Raw genomic sequence first — 22,732 nt, forward strand, 5'->3', positions numbered from 1 at the left:
GCCATACACTATCAGGTGTCATCATTCTAAGGAGAATTATGAAGGTAAAAGATGTGACCACCAGCCACTGAGATAAGTGCAGCTACTACCTGCAATCTTCTCTTTCACCCTCCTGAAAATAGCTAAAATGGCCAATGTTGCTGCCTGAGGCAATAAAACAGAAGGGGCTTTTGGCTCAGTCCAAAATGTGTCTTCCCCATGTTTCGTGTTCCTTATTCGCTCCAACAAAGCAAATATCCTGCTTTAAGCTCTAACTGGGTCACAGAAATCACTGCCTTTCAGTTGCATGCTGATGACTAAAGATGTAATATATTTATTAAAACATCTGTATGCTGCTTTTCTCCCACAAATGGCACCCAAGGTGGCTAACAACATTACATTAAGGCAAAGTTAAAACAATTGCAAAGTTTAAAAAAAATCTGTCAGTGGGGGGGAAATCAAAGCATTAAGTTGCAGATAAAACAAGTCACTAAACATTAAAACAGTTCCAGAAGTCTGTCTGTCAAACCAAAGCATCATCAGGGGAAAAATAATCCATATAGAACAATAAACTTGAACTACAAAATAAAATTCAGGTAAACAAGACAGACTTTTTCTGACTTTAATTAAAAATCATAGAAGATATTAGAGGGATCTCTCTTGGGAATGAGATCCATAGACCAGGACTTCCTAACCATAAGCCCCCCAGATATTTTATTTATGTATTTATTTTATTTTAGTTATTTAAAATATTTCTATACTGCCTAAAACATGCATCTGGGCAGGTTACAATTAAAATCATTTAAAATATTTAAGAACATTTAAAACCCAGTATTAAAATTGTAAAACTATAAATCTAATTAAAGGCCTGGGTGAATAGATGTGTCCTCAGTGGCTTTTTAAAGGTTGCCAGAGATGGGGAGGCTCATATTGCAACAGGGAGCACATTCCAAAGTCCGGGGCAGCAACGGAGAAGGCCTACTCCCAGGTAGCCACCAAACGGGTTGGTGGCACCCGCAGACGAACCTCTCCAGATGATCTTAACAGGCAGTGGGGCTCGTGGTGAAGAAGACGTTCTCTTAAATACCCAGGGGCTAAGCTGTTTAGGGCTTTATAGGTAATAACCAACACCTTGTATTTTGCCCAGAAACATATCGGCAGCCAGTGTAGCTCTATCAGCAAAGGAGTAATATGGTCTCTCCGAGATGACCCAGAGACCAACCTGCCCACCTCATTCTGGACCAACTGCAGTTTCCAGACTACGTACAAAGGGAGCCCCACATATAATGCATTGCAGTAATCTAGCCTAGAGGTTACCAGCATATGTATCACTGTTTTGAGGTCGTTCATCTCAAGAAATAGATGTAGCTGGCATATCAGCCAAAGCCAATGAAAGCACCTCTGGCCACCACCTCAACCTGGGACACCAGGGAGAGGTTCAGATCCAGAAGCACCCCTAGACTGTGTACCTGTTCCTTGCAGGGGAGTGTGACCCCATCCAGAACCAGCAGATCAAAATCATCTCCTGAGTTCCGACCCCGCACAATTAGTGCCTCCAGCTTATCTGGATTCAGCCTCAGTTTGTTATCCCTCATCCAGCCCATTACTGACTCCAGGCAGGCATTTAGGGAGGTTATGCCTTCTCCCGATGATGTTGATATGGAGAAGTAGATTTGGGTGTCATCAGCATACTGATAATGCCCTGCACCAGATCTCCTGATGATCTCTTCCAGCGGTTACATGTAGATGTTAAACAGCATCGGAGACAATATGGAACCCTGAGGAACACCATAGGAAAGTTCAGATTTTGAAGAACAACAGTCTCCAAGAGACACCATCTGGAATCTGCCCATAAGGTAGGAGCGGAACCACAGCAAAGCAGTGCCTCCCACCCCCAGTCCCCTCAGATGTTCCAGAAGGATACTATGGTCAATAGTATTAAAAGCTGCTGAGAAATCCAAGAGAACCAACAGAGTCACACTTACTCTGTCAATTCCCAATTGAAGATCATCCATCAGGCCAACTAAGGCAGTCCCCATAGCCCACCCAAAAGCCAGCTTGAAATGGGTCTAGATAATCACTTTCCTCCAAGAACACCCAGAGCTGGGAGGCCACCACCTTCTCAGTCACCTTGCCCAGCCATGGAAGGTTGGAGAAAGGCCTATAAATGCTTAACTCTGAGGGATCCAAGGCAGGCTTCATCAGAAGTGGTCTAATGATTGCCTCCTTAGGACAAGGAGGCATCCTGCCCTCCCTCAGAGAAGTATTTATGATCTCTACCAGGCCCTCTACAACAGCCTCCCTGCCAGATAGTATAAGCCATGATGGACAAGGATCAAGAGGGCAGGTGGTAGGCTGCACCATTCCAGGCAACTTGTTCACATCCTCAGGGGTCATAAACTGAAACTGATCCAGGGTCATCACATAAGAGGAGCTGCAGAGCACCTTGGCATCAGATACTGTAACAATTGTGGAGTCTGAATCGAAGTAGGCAGGAATATGAACGCTTTTGTCCACAAAAAACTCATTAAAAACTTCACAGCGAGTAATTGTTGGTTCCAAGTAGTGATTCAAGGGGGAAGGAGTGCAGATTTGCCTCTTCATGACCCTGAACAACTCCACCAGATGTAGACTTGCAGACATGATGCAGGAGGAAAAGAATTGCTTATTTGCCACATGTATCGCCTGAGCATAGATTTTCCAATGCTCTCTATGTAACAGTCTTTCAGATTCAAGTCAAGTCTTTCTCCACTTGCACTCTAGTCGTCTGCCTCACTGCTTCAGCCCCCATAGTTCTTCCGTATACCAAGGGGCCAGTTTCAAAGAGGGTTGGAGAGGATGCTTAGGAGCGATCGTGTCCACTGCCCTGGTGAGTTGATTATTCCAATTCTCCACCAGAGTGTCGACAGGGTCACCAGCAGAGCCAACACTAAATCCCTCTGTTTAGAGTAAAAGACCAGATCAAGCATGTGACCAGCAATATGTGTCAGTCCTGAGACCACTTGGGATAGGCCCATAGTTGTCATGGCCACTATGAACTCATGAGCTGCCCCGGACAGGTTGGTCCCAAAGTGAACATTGAAGTCCCCCAGCACCACAAGCCTGGGAGACTCCTACGCCAAGCACGAAACCAAGTCCTTCAGATCAGTTATAGACTCCGTTGGGCAGCGGGGTGATTGGTATACCAACAGAAGTCCCAGTCTATCTCTGGTCCCCAAGATGTTGTTGTACTACAACTCTCATAATCCCTAGCCTTTGGAATAAAGGCCTTTGTAATAAAGTCCTGTTAGGTCTGATGGAAGGACTAGAGAGTTCCATTTTTTTCCTTTGTCCTTCTCATCCTCACTATTTCCTGCCATCTTCCTCTACTCACTGCTTCCAATAGGGAAGAGGAAAATGAAAGGAACAGAGAAAGTTTATGCATTTTGTACATTGGCCTTATTCACACAGTCGTTTGAATCTAGGTTTAATGTTGGTTGCCAACACTCACGTGCTTGTATGAGCCCATGCCAAGGCAGGTACCTCAGATTGATCTCAGGCTATAAACCACCTTGGCATGGGTTCACCCAAGTATGTGAATGTTGGCAACCAACAAAAAAACCTAGATCCAAATGACCAGACCACTTATTGCTTCCCAAAACTCGGAGCTGGCTTTGAGAGGGTGTGAGGAGGAAACAATACATATCTATCATTGCCTCCTTCACGCACCCTTCTGACAATGGGGCAATTCACATGATTGCCCTGGGCAGGCCGGAAGGGCATGGGAAGAAGGCTGCTTTCACATTACCTTCCCCCCAGATGATCAAGCAGCTTCTCTTTGTTGTGTTCTCCCACACACCCACAGGCAGCCCTCCGTTAATCACGGAGGAGGGCAGAGGGATCTGGGGCCAGAACATTTTGTTCTGGTCTCTGGGCATCCCTCAATACAATGTGTAGCACACATGTTGTGTTGGGGATTCCCCCCTCAGATGCAGCCCGAGGAGTCACACAATACCTGGTAGTTGGGTTAAGGGTGCAAGAGCACCCTTAACCTCAGCTAGATGCCAGGTTCATTAAGGGGGTTAGGTGAGTGGGGTGTGGAGGGATCTGCTAGGATCCTGCCAATTCTCATGACCAGCCTAACCCTGCCTAGGGCAGCCTGGGCAGCCTGGGCAGGGTTAGGCTGGTCATGAGAACAGCCTCAATGAATAGGCTGAGGGAAGCAAAGTACAGGGAAAGCATAACCTCCTCCTTCTCCTCACCACTGAAGATTGGTCCCATATTGGTGGGGTAGAGTGATTTCCCCAATTGATCAAAACATTATTCTCCCATGCTTAGAATCTGATATTTGGAGAACCATTTCCATTCAGGATAGGTCAGGGGTACTCAACCTTGGGTCCCCAGATGTTGCTGGATCACAACATGATTCCATCAGCCTCAGCCACAATAGCCAATGGATAATGGGAATTTCAGTCCAACAACTAGGGTTGCCAACTAGGGACTTTTATAGAGGACACGTGATTATTTGGGGGAGCAAATGACTTTTTTTGCATTAGGAGGAAAAGAGATTATTTGGGGGACCAAACAACTTTTGTTGCATGTGTTGTGGTGTCCAAAGATCTGGGGAGCAGCTGGAACATTTCCCCCCCAAAAAACTCTTTGATCTGATGAGCAGCTTCTCTTCCTCTGCTTCCTTCCCCTTCCTACTGACCATCCATCCAATGGGGCAGCCAGAGTGGAGGTTTGGCTTCAGTGGCAGGTTGCAGAGCCACATGATGCTGGAACATGAATAGATGCAGCTTGCTTCTTCCAGGTGGTGGTGGTGGTGGTGGTGGCGGCGGCGGCGGCAATGAGAAGTTAGCAGTTAGTTAATTAACTTAACTCTATTAGCAATTAGCTAACTAACTTTACTCAGTTAGCAGCTCCCCCTGCTAATTAAGTAAAAAGGCACCTTTTAAAGTGGTGAATCTCTTCTATTTATCACGGAGAGAGCAACTGACCCTACCCAACCCCAGCATAGCATCCCTTCAGTGGCTGACCCTGGCATTACTTTGTGTTTCGTTTGAGATTGTGGGATAGGGGAACATCTTATTATTTATTTTTCTTTGAAAACCACTGCGGAATCTTCTGTTGAAAAGCCATATATAAATGTTTGTAGTCATAGAGTACAGCAACTGAGTGGGAGAGCATGCATGCACTGTTGTGCCAGCATGCAAAGAGGCTGCCTCGGTAGCTAGCTGGCTGCCCTGCCTTGAGCCAAGAGATGAAGCTTCTGGCTTGGCTGGGGAGAGCAGGCTGGGTGACCCATGGGGCTGGAGGACAGAGGACTGTGTGTGTGGTCAACCTAACCAGGAGATGAATTTACAGTTAAGAAGCAAGCCAGGGCCTTGGGAACTCGGCACCTAGACAGCCGTCTGAGCAGACATACAGCTCACCTGGTCATCAGCTTCACAGTGCTGAGCTGTATATATTCTCAAATTATCTAATTTTTATAAAAAATATCCATATATACTACCAATAAACATATGCAAATTTTATGCAAATGGGGATTTTTTGTGTGAAAAACATCCTCTATTTCCACTTTTTGGTGATTAATATCGACTATTTTCACCCTCTGGACCTGGCAGCCCCACCAACAATATGTGGGGAACCAAAGTTGAGATGGTCTGATTCATTGCCCAGCCACTTCCTATCTCTCTTCTAAAAGCAAATGGATGATGCTGTACCAGGTCTGAAATAAGACTTTTGCAGCAGCAGACTACCAAGCCACAGCAGATTCCTCAGGATCAAGCCATCTGATTTGCTTGCTCACTGGCCAGCAGTGCTACGGCCTCCAAATCAAAACACCATCTAAGAAATGATGCCTAGTGCTTGAACTGGTTTTCATCTATACGAATGTGCCAACACAAAACCCCACTTCAGGGAACCTTCTTGGTTCAGCTTTAATCTTTCAGTAGTCTGGAAAGAAAAAAAGGAAAAAGGAAAGGAAAGCAAGAGGCTTGTGGGAATTTGCTGATCACAATGAAACTAGAAGTCAATACGAGAGAGAGAGAGAGAGAGAGAGAGAGAGAGAGAGAGAATGTAATATAAATGTTCAGAGAATGGAAGGGTGAAACTAGGAACTGCACAGGGAGAATTTGTGCTACAGTACAGGTAAACGTAAAATAAAGTAGCAAGGAGAGAAAATGGAAACTGGAGATGAAATATCCTTTCAGTTCGTACACTATGAAACACCTTGGAAGAAAAAAGACCTAGAAGAATCAGCTTTCAGCACAGTGTTTTAACCCGAGTAAAGCCTAGCAACGTTCAGTGACAGGTTTGCAGAGAGAGAGAGAAAGTTGCACACTGTGGAATACATGTATGGTGAGAACTCGAAGGCAAAAATTAATGAAGGCTAGCAGTTCTGTCTAGGGTTCTGATCTCCCTGTAATTAGGGGAGGGAAGGTGCAGGAAAGGGCCACAAATGTACTAGTAGGAGAACAAGGTTGCAATTTAATTAAGTGAATATTTAAGACTGTATCGTGAATTCAGTAAAGTCAGCATAAACTTCGAGGAGCCACACTGGAGTTTCTGAGCTTGTTATCGAAGAACCCAATTGCCCATTCAGAAGCATCATGTGATGCAATCCTCCTAGGACTATATCACTTTGGAATGCAAATATGGAATTACACATCTGCATTCTTTCTTCACAAATGTAGGGGAGACTTCATAACTCACTGGCAGTGCACATGCTTTGCATGCAGACTCTCAGATTAAATACCTGCTATCTGCCAGTAGGGTTGGGAAGGACTCCTGTCTGGAAGTCTGGAGCGATGGTGCTAGCCAGTATAGAAATATATTACCTATATGGACACTCATGAACTACATGGACCAATGGTCTTACTCTGTATGATTACTCTGCATGGTTTCTGACCACACAAATGGCCACTTTGCATGTGCGATCTCTCTATATAATTGTCTTAAACATACCTGTTGCTTATCCCATGCATGGCAGCTCTCACGAGAGTTCGCGAGTGAGGGGAGGGGGAAAGGAAAGCGACAGTGGTGGGTAACATAAGGCCAATGGACAGGCCAGTGAATGGGCAGGCAGGCGGGCGGGCGGGTAGGCAGGAAGAGAAAGCAGAGGCAGCAGGGGGACAGAAAGCAAAAGTGAAAGTGGTGGCGGGGGGAGAAGGTGGCGGGCGGGTGGATGGAAAAAGTGGCTGGCCAGGCAGGCAGCCAGGGAGAAAAGGCATTGGTGGGGGGAGGGCTGAGAATGAGGGGCCAAGAACGAGGGAGGGGGGCCAAGAATGAGGGAGGTGCAGATGTTCTGCACGCAGGCCAGCTAGTAAATCAATAAAACAAATAAATGTGCATGCTGCTGTCACACAAGGGCAGCTGGGGGTGTGCTGCTGAAACAGAAAGCTGCAGTGAGCAGTGGAGGAGCAGATGTGGACTTGCTTTCCTCTCTTCTAAAGGTGCCGGGACTGTGCTGTGAAATAATCACTGTTTGAATTGTGATCTGTGCACATCCCTAGCTTAAGGTAAGTTAGAATCCTCCTTCCTCATGATACTTTGCCTTTAATATTGTAGACCTGTTCTATATGATATTTCTAAATGTGTAGTTTGGTTCTTTAATTATCCCGGATCCTTTCTCTATACCTGATTGTAAGTACACAAAAAGCAGTAATAATGTTAACAGTGAACATCCCTATGTCATTATTATCTACATATTACAAATGAGGGGCTGAGGCTACATCAGAAGGGCCCTGCTGGATCAGAGCAAACCACTGGTAAACCAGATCCTTCAGCTACAGGAGGTTTATTTATTTATTATTTCTCTGCATGAACTGCCCTCAGCCATTTTTGGAAGGGCGGCACAGAAATCAAATAAATACATAAATACATAAAGTAAATAATAAAGGCAATCGTCTTTTCTTGTTCCACAGAAACAGGTATTTAGAGGCAAACTGTAGCTGTAGGTAGCATATAACTACTCTGAATAATGTCGAAAATAATGGCTACATATTGGATCCCTGTTAGAGTGGGATCCCTGTTAGAGTGTCGGACCATATCGAATTTGTGTACTTAAGTCTGGGGACCAGGGATAGACTGGGACTTCTGTTGGTGTACCGATTGCCCCGCTGCTCTACAGAGTCCCTAACTGAGCTGAAGGACTTGGTCTCGGACTTGGTGTTGGAGTTCCCCAAGCTTGTGGTGTGGGGGGACTTCAGTGTTCACTTTGAGACCAATTTGTCCGGCGCGGCTCAGGAGTTCATAGCGGCCATGACGACTATAGACCTATCTCAAGTGGTCTCGGGGCCGACGCACATTGCAGGTCACACGCTTGATTTGGTCTTTCACTCTGATCAGGGTGGTGTTCCGTGGGTGGGGAATCCTGTGATTTCCCCATTGTCATGGATGGACCACCATCTGCTTAAGGTCGGACTCACAATCGCTTCCCACCTTCACAGGGGCGAGGGACCTATTAGGATGATCCGCCCGAGAAGGTTCTTGGATCCAATAGGATTTCAAGAAGCCTTGGAGGGATTTAGTGTTGGCTCTGCTGGTGATCCTGTTGATGCCCTGGTAGAGAATTGGAACAGCAAACTCACTGGGGCAGTAGCCATGATTGTTCCTAAGCGTCCTCTCCAACCAGATTCAAAACTGGCCCCTTGGTATACAGAAGAACTACGGGGTCTGAAGCAGTGAGGTAGATGACTGGAGCTCAAGTGGAGAAAGACTCAGCTTGAATTCCACAAATTGCAACATAGAGCTCATTTGAAGACCTATGCTCAGGCAATACTTGCGGCAAAGAAGCGATTCTTTTCTGCCTGTATTGCATCTGCAAGTTCACGTCCGGCGGAATTGTTCAGGGTTGTGAGAGGGCTAGTGAGTGCCCCTCCTCCCTTGAATCAGAATCTGGAACCATCGATTACCCGCTGTGATGTGTTTAATGAATTCTTTGTGGGGGAAATCTCTCGTATTCGGGCCAACTTAGACTCCGTCTCCACAATTACCTCAGTGTCTGATGTGGAGGTGTCCAGCGACTCCTCTTGTGTGATTAGGTTGGATTGGTTCCAGTCTGTGACTCCTGAGGATGTGGACAAGCTGATTGGAATGGTGCAGCCTACCACCTGTTCTCTTGACCCTTGTCCGACATGGCTTATATTATCTGGCAGGGGGGTTGTTGTAGAAGGCCTAGTAGAGATTATAAATGTGTCTCTGAGGGAAGGTAGGATGCCTCCTTGTCTTAAGGAGGCAATTATTAGAATGCTTCTGAAGAAGCCTACCCTGGATCCCTCAGACTTGAACAACTACAAGCCTGTCTCCAGCCTTCCATGGCTGGGCAAGGTAATTGAAAGGGTGGTGGCCTCCCAGCTCCAGACAGACTTGGATGAAACTGATTATCTTGACCCATTTCAAACTGGCTTTCGGGCTGGCTATGGGGCAGAGACTGCCTTGGTCGGCCTGATAGATGATCTCCAATTGGCAATTGACAGAGGAAGTGTGACTCTGTTGGCCCTTTTGGACCTCTCGGTGGCTTTCGATACTATCGACCATAGTATCCTTTTGGAGCATCTGAGGGGGTTGGGAGTTGGAGGCACTGCTTTGCAGTGGTTCCGCTCCTACCTCTCAGGCAGGTTCCAGATGGTGTCCCTTGGAGACTGCTGTTCTTCAAAATCTGAACTTTTGTATGGTGTTCCCCAGGGCTCCATATTGTCTCCAATGTTGTTTAATATCTACATGAAACCGCTGGGAGAGGTCATCAGGAGATTTGGTGCAGGGTGCTACCAGTATGCTGATGACACCCAAATCTATTTCTCCATGTCAGCATCATCGGGAGAGGACATAACCTCCCTAAATGCCTGCCTGGAGTCGGTGATGGGCTGGATGAGGGATAACAAACTGAGACTGAATCCGGCTAAGATGGAGGTACTCATTGTGCGAGGTCGGAACTCAAGAGATGAGTTTGATCTGCCTGTTCTGGATGGGGTCACACTTCCCCAGAAGGAACAGGTACACAGTCTAGTGGTGCTTCTGGATCTGAGCCTCTCCCTGGTGTCCCAGGTTGAGGCGGTGGCCAGAAGTGCCTTCTCTCAGCTTCGGCTGATACGCCAGCTGTGTCCGTTTCTTGAGGTGAATGACCTCAGAACATTGGTACACCTGCTGGTAACCTCCGGACTGGATTACTGTAATGCGCTCTATGTGGGGCTGCCCTTGTACGTAGTCCGGAAACTACAGCTGGTCCAGAATGCGGCAGCCAGGCTGGTCTCTGGGTCATCTCAGATAGACCATATAACTCCTGTACTGAAGGTGCTACACTGGCTGCTGATATGTTTCCGGGCAAAATACAAGGTGCTGGTTATAACCTATACAGCCCTAAACAGTTTGGGCCCTGGGTATTTAAGGGAACGCCTTTTTCTGCATGAACCCCACCGCCCACTGAGATCTGCTGGAGAGGTCCATCTGCAGCTGCCACCAGCTCGTCTGGAGGCCACTCAGGGATTGGCCTTCTCCGCTTCTGCCCCGAGGCTTTGGAATGCGCTCCCTAGTGAAATAAGAGCCTCCCCATCTCTGACAGCTTTTAAAAAGTCTTTAAAAACACATTTCTTCACCCAGGCTTTTAATCAATGTTGTTTTAATGGTTTTAATGGTTTTAATGCTGTTTTAAAATATTATTTAAAAAAATTTAAATTGTTGTAATGTGTGTGTCCCCTCCCCATTTTTGTCTTAACGAATGTTTTACTTGTTTTTATTCTGTTGTAAACCGCCCAGAGACGTAAGTTTTGGGGGGTATAAAAATGTTTTAATAATAAATAAATACATACATATTGTGCTTTGCCGTGCTGATCTGAGAGCGGAGCATGCGCTGTCCATTGGGGCTTGGTTCATTGATGCCCATTGATGCTGCTAGCAAACTGAGAGAGCTTCCGCGGCTTCTAAGGATTGCTGTAATGAAGCTTCTTCCATTGAGGATGATGGAAGAAGGGTCATGGTAGCATGGATGTGGTCCTTAGGAGTAACAGAGGCTCTCATTTTGCTAGCAGCATCAATTGGACTCAAATATAACCAGTGCATACTCCATTCTTCTATGGTCATGGACATCCCGAGAGGGTGGGCAACAGAAAACTCAGTTCAGGTAAGTGGGTATAGGATTGCTGACTTTGTCCCCTGCCCCTGGAAAAAGTCATTTGGACACCCATGGATGGGGAGCTGTGCACTATGTAAGCCGGAATGTTGCTTTAGAACATGTGACAAGTTCATGGTTGGTGAGATCTGAGCCAGCGGCACTCCTGCCCACTATGCTTCACCAGCTTGCCTGCTTCCAGGAGCTGTTCATGTTTTATGATTCCATGAAACTCTGATGAATATTTCATGACCTTCTCAAGAGTAACCTCTAGTTTTCCATTCAATGTCAGCAGTTAACAGATTTCACAGTGAGTCAGTATGCTGGGGCTTTGAGTTGTGCCCGTTGGATGTAATCAAACTTGATTAGCATGACTGACAAACATAATTATTAGCTCAAACTACATCTGTGTTAACCAATAATATCCCTTCAATCGCAGCCTTCCCCACCTGCCTTCTGTTTGAATTCATCAGAGTTTCTGTTATACAAAGCCAGAGTTCTCCTCTCTATCATATCTAAAGATGGTTTCAAGCTGGTGCCAATATTGCTCAGGAACATAATGACATATTTGGAAATGGTCAGTATTTACAAATTAGAAAACATATGTAACCAAAGAGCTGCAAAGCTGGGCCAATTCTTTAGAATTACATGAATGATTTCTTGGTATTAGGGCTTGATCCTAGAAGTGAGATGAGGCATGTTCTAAGCAATAAGTTCCTAAGTGACAAGAGTTATAGCAAAGTCAGCAGCTTTATAGGACCAGGTGGAATCCTATTGGCTGCTTATGGCACCAGACCGCCACTAATCTGGTAATTGCAATAAAATTCTGGCCATCTGCAGGTTGCTCTGGAGTTGGTTTCCAGAGCTTATTGGAGAGAGCATATTATGCCTGTTTTAAAATAGTAGTACTGGCTGACGATATATCTCCTGGAAAAATACAAAGTGCTGTAAGCAGCTTAGGACCAGGTTACATGGAAGAGTGCCTCCTTCAGCATTAAGGCACATTAAGGTCTTTGAGTCATCCCCATTGCACATTAAGGTCAATGAGAGAGGCCCATATCTCTGACTGCCACCAGCTCATCTGGCATGGCTCAGGATTGGGCCCACTCTGTAGTCAGTCCTGGGCTGTGGAATGTGCTACCTGTAGATATCAAAGGCTTAAGATCCTTAGCAGCCTTTAAAAGACCCAAAAAACCTGAAATTGTAGATGACTCTAAGCTATTTAGGGTAGTGAAATCCACAACGGATTGCGAGGAACTCCAAAAAGATCTCTCCAAACTGAGGGACAGGGCAACAAAATGGCAAATAAGGTTCAATGTAAGCCAGTGTAAAGTGAAGCACATTGGGGCAAAAAACACCAACTTCACATATAGGCTGATGGGATCTGAGCTATCAGTGACTGACCAGGAGAGACATCTTGGGGTCATGGTGAACAGCTCATTGAAAGTGTCTCAATGTGTGGCAGCTGTGAAAAAGCTAATTTCATGCTAGGAATCAATAGGAGGGGGATTGAAAATAAAAATGCAAATATTATAATGCTCTTATACAAAATTATGGTAACTGATCTGAGCTGTCGGTGACTGACCAGGAGAAAGACCTTGGGGTCATGGTGGACAGGTCATTGAAAGTGTCGTCTCATTGTGTGGCAGCTGTGAAAAAAGCAAATTCCATGCTAGGAAGGGAATTGAAAATAAAAATGCTAATATTATAGTGCCCTTATACAGTCTATGGTGTGGCCACATCTGGAGTACTGCTTACAGCTTTGGTCACTGTATCTTAAGAAAGATATTGTAGAACTGGAAAAGGTGCAGAAGAGGGCGACCAAGATGATCAGGGGCCTGGAGCACCATCCTTATGAGGCTAGGCTTCAGAATCTGGGGCTCTTTACCTTGGAAAAGAGGTGACTAAGGGGAGACGTGACCGAAGTGTATAAAATTATGCATGGAGTGGGTAGAGAGAGAGAATTTTTTCTCCCTCTCTCACAACACTAGAACCAGGGGTCACTCCATGAAACTGCAAGTTGGGAAACATTGTCTCCCCACCCCATGCCTGAGCCCCTGTGCTTCATAAGCAAAGATGCTCTCGCTGCACATTTGCCTTTTTTGGTTGCATGTACACAAGTCTTGTCAGGATGTCTTTCTGCCTTCTCACAGAACCTTTGACCCAAACAATGAAGGCCACCTTGTCTGGAAGAGTAAATTGTCAGAGCTCCACTGGTTTTATTTAATCCTCGTTTGCTGGCATGTTTTGACATCCATGCAGCTGTAGCCATTTACTTCATTAGAGATTGTTTGCAGGTAAACAGCCCTTTCAGTGAAAGGACTGAACTTCAGGAAGAGGAAAAAGAGGAGAGGAGATTAGCATTTTGTTATTTATTTAACTTATATTTATATTACAGGGGGATCCTTGTGGGGCATGTTCTGAAGCAGTTTGATCCCAGTTAACATTCTCCTGCAAAACTGAAATGACAGAATTTTTGATTGCGAGGAAACATTTATGCATCTGGATAATCAGGAGCCCTGATGTTAATTGAATTGAACTACATAATGTGTACCTGAATTAAGGACTATTTGTAACAAAATAACTTTGGTTACAATAAGGAGAAAAATTAACTTTGTGTAAATCCCACTGATGTGGCTTTAATTTAGCTTCTGGGGTTTGAAAGTCACATTAGGCCTATGCAGACATTGTTGTACCCGTGTTCAAAGACCAGTTGCTTGCTGGTCTTGAGGAGGAAGGAAGCAACAAGCTTGTAGCAACATTTCCACAGCAAGTATATAAAATAAATACATAAATCACCAAGAAAACAAGAGGGGAAGGAGATGCTAGGTCTGCTTGGGCTGCAAATCTCCTAGGGTTGGATTTCTGGCTGGCTGGCAGTGTTTGTGTCTTTTGCCAGATGAGAAGCCTGAGTGAGGGATTCATTCATTCCAGGTGAGGGCCCCAGCTTGTGGGAGGCCCCACATTCCTGAGCTGAGTCAGTTTGACTGCTGGTGTTGAATACAAGGCTCAGACAAGAGGAGCTTTGCTCCCAGGAGGTTTCCTAACAGGAGTTTGCAAACAGATAACAAAGCAGTTTAGCAGGGGCTTAGCAGGAGATTGGCAGGGAGAGCTGTGAGGAGACACACAAGGGAAGAATAAGGTGAGTAGTACTACCCAACCTTTGTGATTTTCCTGGAAGACAAAACAAAAAACCATTAATTAGCTGGCAACTGTACCCAGTACTAGCTTCAAACCCCATATACTCTAAATAGCTAACAAGATTAGTTATGAAGATAGAATGTCAGTAGCGGAGGGGCTGCTTGCCAGTGTATTGCACAGAATGTTGCATATATGACTATCTGCCTGAGGAGCAGAAGTCGTGGGTGTGCGCTCAGTGCAAAGAGCTCTTGGCTCTCAGGGAACAAGTTCGTTCCCTTGAAGCCAAGGTGGCTGACCTGGAGAAGCTCAGGGAGGCAGAGAGGTGTGTAGATGAGACCCTCAGGGTTGTGGTAGAGGCATCCCACTCCCATGCTGATGGCACTTCTGCTGTCATGGAGAATGAGGGTCTCAGAGAAGGAGGACATTGTTCTGAGGAAGAGGGAAACACTCCCTTATCAGGGACCCCTTCCTTGAGTGATGCACCCATATCCTCTCACACAGAGGATACCTTTCCAGGGCATGGGGGCCTCTTAGTAGTGGGTGATTTGGTCATTAGGGGCATAGAGAAATGGGTTTGTGACCCACATGTAGACCACACGGTTACTTGCCTGTCTGGTGTGAAGGTTGCGGATGTCACTCTGCATCTAGGTAGGCTGTTGGGCAGTGCTGGGGAGGAGACAACTGTCGTGGTGCACGTTGGCACCAACGATGTTGGGAAATGCAGTCAGGAAGTCCTGGAAGCCAAATTTAGGCTGCTAGGAAGCATACTGAACTCCAGGATCCCCAGGGTAGTGTACTCTGAAGTGCTACCTGTTCCATGCACAGGGACAGCAAGACAGGCAGAGTTGAGGGGTCTCAATGCATGGATGAGACGGTGGTGCTGGAAAGAGGGGTTTAGATTCGTTAGGCACTGGGATACATTTTGGTGAAAGTGAAGCCTGTACAAAAGGGACAGGCTCCACTTGAACCAAAATGGAACCAGTCTGCTGGCACTAAAAATCAAGAAGGTTGCAGAGCAGCTCTTAAAATGATGCCTGAGGGATTGCCAGTGGGAACAGGGTAGTATCTGCTTCGGCTGGCAAAATCCCCTAAGGTGTGGGTGAACATGTTTCAGATAAACCAGGAGGGGACAGAGTAGAGCCAGGAGCTGAGCAGAAGGAAACACAGGACAGTTTGCCAAATAGGTCAAATGATGGTAAGAGAGATAGCACACGCCAACACTAGGTGAGGGGCCCGGCATATAGATGTCTGTATACCAATGCCAGAATCCTCCAAGCCAAGATGGATGAGCTGGAGTACTTGGTTACTAATGAAAACATAGATATAGTGAGTGTTACAGAAACCTGGTGGAATGGTGAGAACCAGTGGGGCATGATTATTCCTGGATATAAACTCTATAGAAGGGACAGGGAGGGGAGGGTTAGGGGAGGAGTAGCACTGTATATCAAAGAAGGGATAGACCCCAACATACTAGAAAACCTAGGAGGACCAGAGTCCCCCACAGAATCATTATGGGTAACATTATGAGGACTGAAAGGAAATGTGTTACTAGGGACATGTTATTGCCCTCTGGATCAAAACACTGAGAGTGACCTGGAGTTGGAGAAACAAATAAGAGAGGCTTCAAAGAGAGGTAGGGGAGTAATAATTGGTGACTTCAACTACCTACACATAGACTGGGTAAATTCACATCCAGGTAATGACAGAGAGTCCACATTTCTAGATGTGCTAAATGACTGTGCCTTAGAACAGTTAGTCGCCGAAACAATCGGGGGGGGGGGCTTTGAATTTAATCCTGTGTGGTGCCTGGGACCTGGTGCAAGGTGTAAGAGTTGCAGAAACATTGTGTAGCAGTGACCATAGTGTGATCCAATTCAGCATATATGCAAGTGGAGAATTGTCAAGGAAGTCCTACACAGATGCATTGGATTTCAGAAGAGGAAACTTCTCAAAAATGAGAGGACTGGTAAGAAGGAAGTTGAAAGGGAAAGTCAGAAGGGGCAAATCACTCCAGAAAGCATGGAACTTGTTTAAAACCACAGTACTAGAAAATCAGTTGGAAGGTATACCAAGAAGGGGAGGAGAGGAGAGATGGTCTTGTGGTAGCAAGCATGACTTTGTCCCCATAGCTAAGCAGGGTCTGCCCTGGTTGCATATGAATGGGAGACTTGATGTGTGAACACTGCAAGATATTCCCCTCAGGGGATGAAGCTGCTCTGGGAAGAGCAGAAGGTTTCACGTTCCCTCCCTGGCTTTTCCAAGATAGGGCTGAGAGAGATTCCTGCCTGCAACCTGGAGAAGTCGCTGCCAGTCTGTGAAGACAATACTGAGCTAGATAGACCAACTCAGTATATGGCTGTTTCCTATGTTCCTAAGGAGGAAAGGTACCACCAAGTTCAGGATGATGCCAACGTGGCTTACAGGTAGAATCAGGGAAGCTATAAAAGGGAAGAAGACTTCCTTCATAAAATGGAAGTCCTGCCCAAATGAAGAGAACAGGAAAGAACATAAACTTTGGCAAAAGAAGTGCAAAGACACAATAAGGGATGCAAAGAGAGAGTTTGAGGAGCATACAGCTAGAAGTGTCAAGGGGAATAACAAAAACTTCTTAAAATATATCAGAAGTAGAAAACCTGCCAGGGAGGTGGTTGGACCCTTAGATGATGAGGGTGTGAAAGGGATTATTAAGGAGGATAAGTAGACTGCAGAGAAGCTGAATGAGTTCTTTGCATCTGTCTTTATGGCTGACGAAACTGACCATATACCCTCTCCAAAATAGAGCTTTTCATGTTTCGCGTCTGAGGAACTCGGCCAGTTAGAGGTTACAAGGGAAGATGTTCTAAATTGTCTTGAAAAGCTAAAAATTAACATATCACCAGGGCCAGATGGCATCCACACTTAGAGTTCTGAAGGAACTCCAATGTGAAATTGCTGATCTCCAGACTCCTAAGAAAAATATATAACTTGTCTTTACAATCAGTCTCTGTACCAGAGGACTGGAAAGTAGCCAATGTGACTCCAATTTTCAAGAAGGGATCCAGGGGGAACCTGGAAATTACAGGCTGGTCAGCTTAACTTCAGTGCTGGGTAAATTGATGGAAAGTATACTTAAGGACAAAATTATTAAGCATATAGAAGAACAGGCCTCGTTGAAGGAGAACCAGCATGGCTTCTGCAAGGGAAGGTCTTGCCTCACTAACCTTTTGGAGTTCTCTGAGAGTGTCAATAGGCATTTGGATAAAGGTGATCTGGTTGACATAGTATACTTGGACTTCCAAAATGTTTTTGATAAAATTCCCCACCAAAGCCTCTTAAGTAAACTTAGCAGTCATGGAATAAAGGGACAGGTTCATGGGTGGATCAGTAACTGGTTGAAGGACAGGAAACAGAGAGGAAGAATAAATGGAGAGTTTTACAATGGAGGTAGGTAGGAAGTGGGGTCCCCCAGGAATCAGTACAGGGATCAGTGCTCTTTAACTTGTTCATAAACAATCTAGAATTCGGGGTGACCAGCAAAGTGGCCAAATCTGCAGATGAAACTAAGCTATTTAGGGCAGTGAAATACACAATCGATTGTGAGGAACTCCAAAAAGATTTCTCCAAACTAGAGGACAGGGCAACAAAATAGCAAATGAGGTTCAATGTAAGCAAGTGTAAAGTGATGCACACTGGGGCAGAAAACACCAACTTCACATATAGGCTGATGGGATCTGAGCTGTCGGTGACTGACCAGGAGAGACATCTTGGGGTCGTGGTGAACAGCTCATTGAAAGTGTTGTCTCAATGTGCGGCAGCTGTGAAAAAGCTAACTCCATGCTAGGAATCAATAGGAGGGGGATTGAAAATAAAAATGCAAATATTATAATGCCCTTATACAAAATGATGGTGTGGCCACATCTGGAGTACTGCGTACAGCTTTGGTCACCATATCTTAAGGAGGATATTGTAGAACTGGAAAAGGTGCATAAGAGGGCAACCAAAATGATCAGGGGCCTGGAGCACCATCCTTATGAGGCTAGGCTACAGCATCTGAGGCTCTTTACCTTGGAAAAGAGGTGACTAAGGGGAGACATGATGGAAGTGTATACAATTAAGTATGGAGTGGAGAGGGTGGACAGAGAGAAATTTTTCTCCCTCTCTCACAACACTAGAACCAGGGGTCACCCTGTGAAACTGGAGGCTGGGAAATTTAGGACCAACAAGAGGAAGTACTTTTTCATAGCTATGGAATTCCTTGCCATGGGATGTGGTGATGGCCACAAACTTGGATGGCTTTAAAAGGGGCTTAGACAGATTCATGGAGGACAGGTCTATCAATGGCTACTAGTCTGGTGGCTGCGGGCCATCTCCAGCTTCAGAAGCATGATGCCTCTCAGTGCCAGTCGCAGGAGAGAAGCAGAAGGAGAGAGGGCATGCACACACATCTTGCCTGTGGGCTCCTCAGAGGCATCTGGTGGGCCACTATGTGAAACAGGATGCTGGACTAGATGGGCCTTGTGCCTGATCCCAGGGCTGTTCTTATGTTCTTAAGTTCTTATGCTCTCCCTACCAGAGTGCATAGGATATCCCTATGCCTATAATCATCATGTAAATAGATATCAGGCGGTTTATTACCAACTTTGCACCACCTGAAACACCCTGCCAACCTTCACTCTACTGCATATCTGTGAAAAGCAGAGCTGTTCTTATGTTTTTATGCTCTTATGTTTTTATGTTCTTAAATGTCTGCACAGTCATACATATTTTTGTGTAAATGATTGTACTGCATTTATTTTCATGGTGAACCTGGGTACGGGCTCCTCAAATGCATGGTACAGATAACGATACCTGTGTACAGATCTGCACTTGTGTACACTATGCACTCAAATAAGTGTTCAACACAATGCAGTCATTCACTCAATCAAAAACTGTATTCTACCTGAGTTTGGGAGCTGTGTACCCTAAATTTAAGGTGGTATGGAAGCAAGGTAGGAGGAAAGCCTGGGTAGACGTGATTGTGTGGAAGCAAGATGGGAGGATAACCTGGTAGCTTCTCCTCCTACCCTGTTTCCATGCAATCACTTCTACCCAGGTTTTCTTCTAACCATGCCTCCACACAACCAAAAACTGGGAGGACATACAGCTCCCAAACCCGGGTAGAAAACAGTTGATGGAGCATTTCTCACCATCTCTGAGAAGAGCTCTGGGGTGGTCTTTGGGGAGAGCAGGTTACACTTACCCTCCCCACAGACAATCTTCCATGTTTCGCTGGGCAGGCAGATTGCCTGCCCAGACGACTGGCAGCTGCTCCCTGCAGCTCCAATAATGCACCGTGTGAGTGCATGGTGCTTTATTGGGATCCCCCCCTCCTGAGTGTGCCAGCCACAGCTGCAAGAAGCCGCAACTGACACCCAATCAAATAAATGAAGTTAAGGGAGTGCTCACCCCCTTAACCTCATTTAGAAGGGAGGCTACTTAGGTGGGTTTGCTGCCATGTAGCCAGCGGTTCACACACGTGCACAAAACTGGGCTGGGATCCTTTAGCCCGGTTTTGCATGACCATGTGAATAGCCTCATTGATTGTGTGAATGACCTCAATGTCTGTATAGGGCTGATGTGACTGGTCATTATTAGCTGACTCTCTCCCCACCTCCCAAAACAATGAGCCGCACCCCAAGTTTATGAAATCACCTAGATTCAAATGTTGCCATTTACCAAGAGTAGAGTGAACTGGGCACCTAATAATATTTTCTAAAACATTTTGATGGCTAGATGTTTGAAAACTCTATTTAAAACGGCCTCTGTTCACCTGCACCCATTCTTGGGATCACTGACTGGCCGGAAGGCTCGTGAGGCAGGGCATCAGAGCCAAAGAGCTTTCTGCCTGGCAGGCTCTCATTTGATACAGCGAGGCATCCCTAGCCTTGGGAACAGTGTGGGTTTGGGATGATCATCCTTTTGGAGAGAGTTTGACTCTCAGATTTGCTGGAGCATTTCCAGACAGGTCTTTTAGCTCACTTCTCCTCTGGAATGGAGGGTGTGTGTTCACGTATCGGCCAGATTTACCCCGAAGTCCCTACAAGGAAGTCCCTTTCAGGAAGCCATCAAGAAATGATTCAGGTTTTTCTAATTACATGTTAGAGTATAGCCCGATTTATGTCTGGGGTAAAAAAAAAATTTCCACTTTTTGGATCAGTTCTTCTGAGCAAATTCGAACTTGCAGTAAAGCCTCGCAGTAAACCTGCGGTACAGCCTATTATCTGGTAATGCTCCTGGTGATGTGGGGGCCTTTCTGCCTACCTTATCCTGTTCTCCACAATTAGGCTCACCTTGCTCACAACAGCAGTTACTGAACAGTGCTGCTATGAGGATAGTAGATAGCTTAATGTTTACCACCTTAAGGCTCGTGTTTGGTATTACAAGGAGTTGTACTCATTCCCCGAAGCAGGTCTGCACTGCAAAAGGTGGGTGTGGGGGTGGGGGGGTGTGGATCTGTCCTGCAGGGCCTTTTTTCTGGCTGGCAGGTAGGAATCTCCGGCAGCAACAGCAGCAGCCATGAACAGCTCTTGGCTCACTCTGCTGTTGAGCAGCAGAGGATCAATATAGTCAGGTGCCTGAGGTCAGATTTTCTCCACTCCTGGGCCGCAGCCCACCGACATCATTAGCCCTGCTAACAGAGTAAAGAGTCACCTTTTAAATGTGGTGACTCTCTTCATTTATCAGGGGGTAAGCAACTGGCCCTATCCAGCCCCAGCACAGCTTCCCTCCAGTGGCTATTGCTGGTGTCTATCTTATGTGTCTTTTTTAAGATTGTGAGCCCTTTGGGGGACCGGGAGCCACTTTATTTATTTATTTATATCTATGTAAACCACTTTGGGGTTTTTTTTGTTGAAAAGCGGTATATAAATATTCTTCGTATTTGTATCATTCCTCTTTCCCCTTGTCTTTCCCTCTGGCTGCTTTTGAAGCCATCTAGGCTGGTGGCCATCACCACATCCCTTCAAAACATCCCATGGCAGAGAGTTCCACAGTTTATGTGCTATGTGGAAAAAAACCCTTCGTTTTGTCTGTCCTAAATGTCTTAGCAATCAGTTTTGTATTACATTTGTAAGTAGTAATTAACTTACCTCACAGGGTTGTGGTGAGGATAAAATGCAGAGGCCATCTTTGCCATCTTACGTTCCTGGAAGGAATTGTCATATAAACAGTATTAATAAATACTTTGTATACTCCACAGGGTATAGAAAAAATGAGTAAGAACTTACATATTTTCCCAAGTGGGGGTGGAATTGCATAAATGATTGAAACCCATAATTTAAAATGTTGCAACTAAAAATTCACATAAATTATTTTTATACCCACAAAGTGTTGCCCAGGTTGACAAATATTTTGATTCAGCTTGGAAGAAATGATAATTTCAATTCAATTCCACCTCACACCAAACCTATCTTAGCTTTGGAAGTCCCTCAGCTCTCCAGGTTTCTCTAGACGCTCATAAATACATCTCTTTCCACCTACCTCCCAAAGAACATGGCCTCTATGAACGTATGATTTATTATTTCATACTGCTGCAGTATTACTTTTGTAGGTTCTAATCTGATTTCTTCTTTTTGTTGCTCCTTTCCCTTCATTTAGATGTGGTCTAAGAGCATATAAATGAGTTCTTCTCATTTAGGACATGGTAAACAAGATAAGAAGAAAAGTCCAAACTTTCTTCAGTACTCATAATAAAACAGGAGTGTGTTGTGTCTCATAGAATGGTACAATTTGTTATCTTGGTGGAAAATAAATCTATATGAGCTCATATGAGATCATTTTGGTAAGATCACTTTCAAGGGTTTTATTATTCTCATAATTCATCTGTCAATACATTTTTTCTCTCTCCAGCAATGAAATGTGGGTAAAAACATCCCATTTTTCTCTAATTATTCAGCTGCTGAAGATTGGTTGGATGACACATTTCTTTCGTTTGGAGTTCTGAAGCATATTGGACTGAAAAGTTCTTAGACTGCTTAGATGTTAGCATCGATCCATTCCATTGTTCTCTACCCACTTTGCAATTTTTCAATATAGCTGGCTACACTATTGGATTATGTAGTTGCACTTGGACAACTTTAAACAGTTTTAATAAGGCAGAGTTGGAACATGAAGGCCTAAGTTCCACATACTTTAAACAGCTGTCAGTATGGGTTATATACTTGCCGACATCCAGGCTATCAAAGTGCTGCTGTTGCTTACGCTGCTCTGGTCCGATGTAAGAGGGGAGATATCTGTCAGTCTCCTCTTTCCTCTGAAGCTGACTGTGATTCCCCAAAAATGACCCTGAAGGCTGCACAACCCTCAGGGTCATATTTTTGAGAGTCATAGGGAAGCGGAGTATGACAAGAATTGCCCCCCCTTAGTAGCACCATTGCTGCATTAGTATGGATGTTGGCCACTATCTGTTTGACTAACAAGCAGAATGTTGCCGGTTCGAATCCCCGCTGGTACTATATTGGACAGCAGTGATATAGGAAGATGCTGAAAGGCATCAGCTCATACTGC

The sequence above is a fragment of the Hemicordylus capensis genome, chromosome 4 (genome assembly GCF_027244095.1).
Source record: "Hemicordylus capensis ecotype Gifberg chromosome 4, rHemCap1.1.pri, whole genome shotgun sequence".
Lineage (NCBI taxonomy): Eukaryota > Metazoa > Chordata > Lepidosauria > Squamata > Cordylidae > Hemicordylus > Hemicordylus capensis.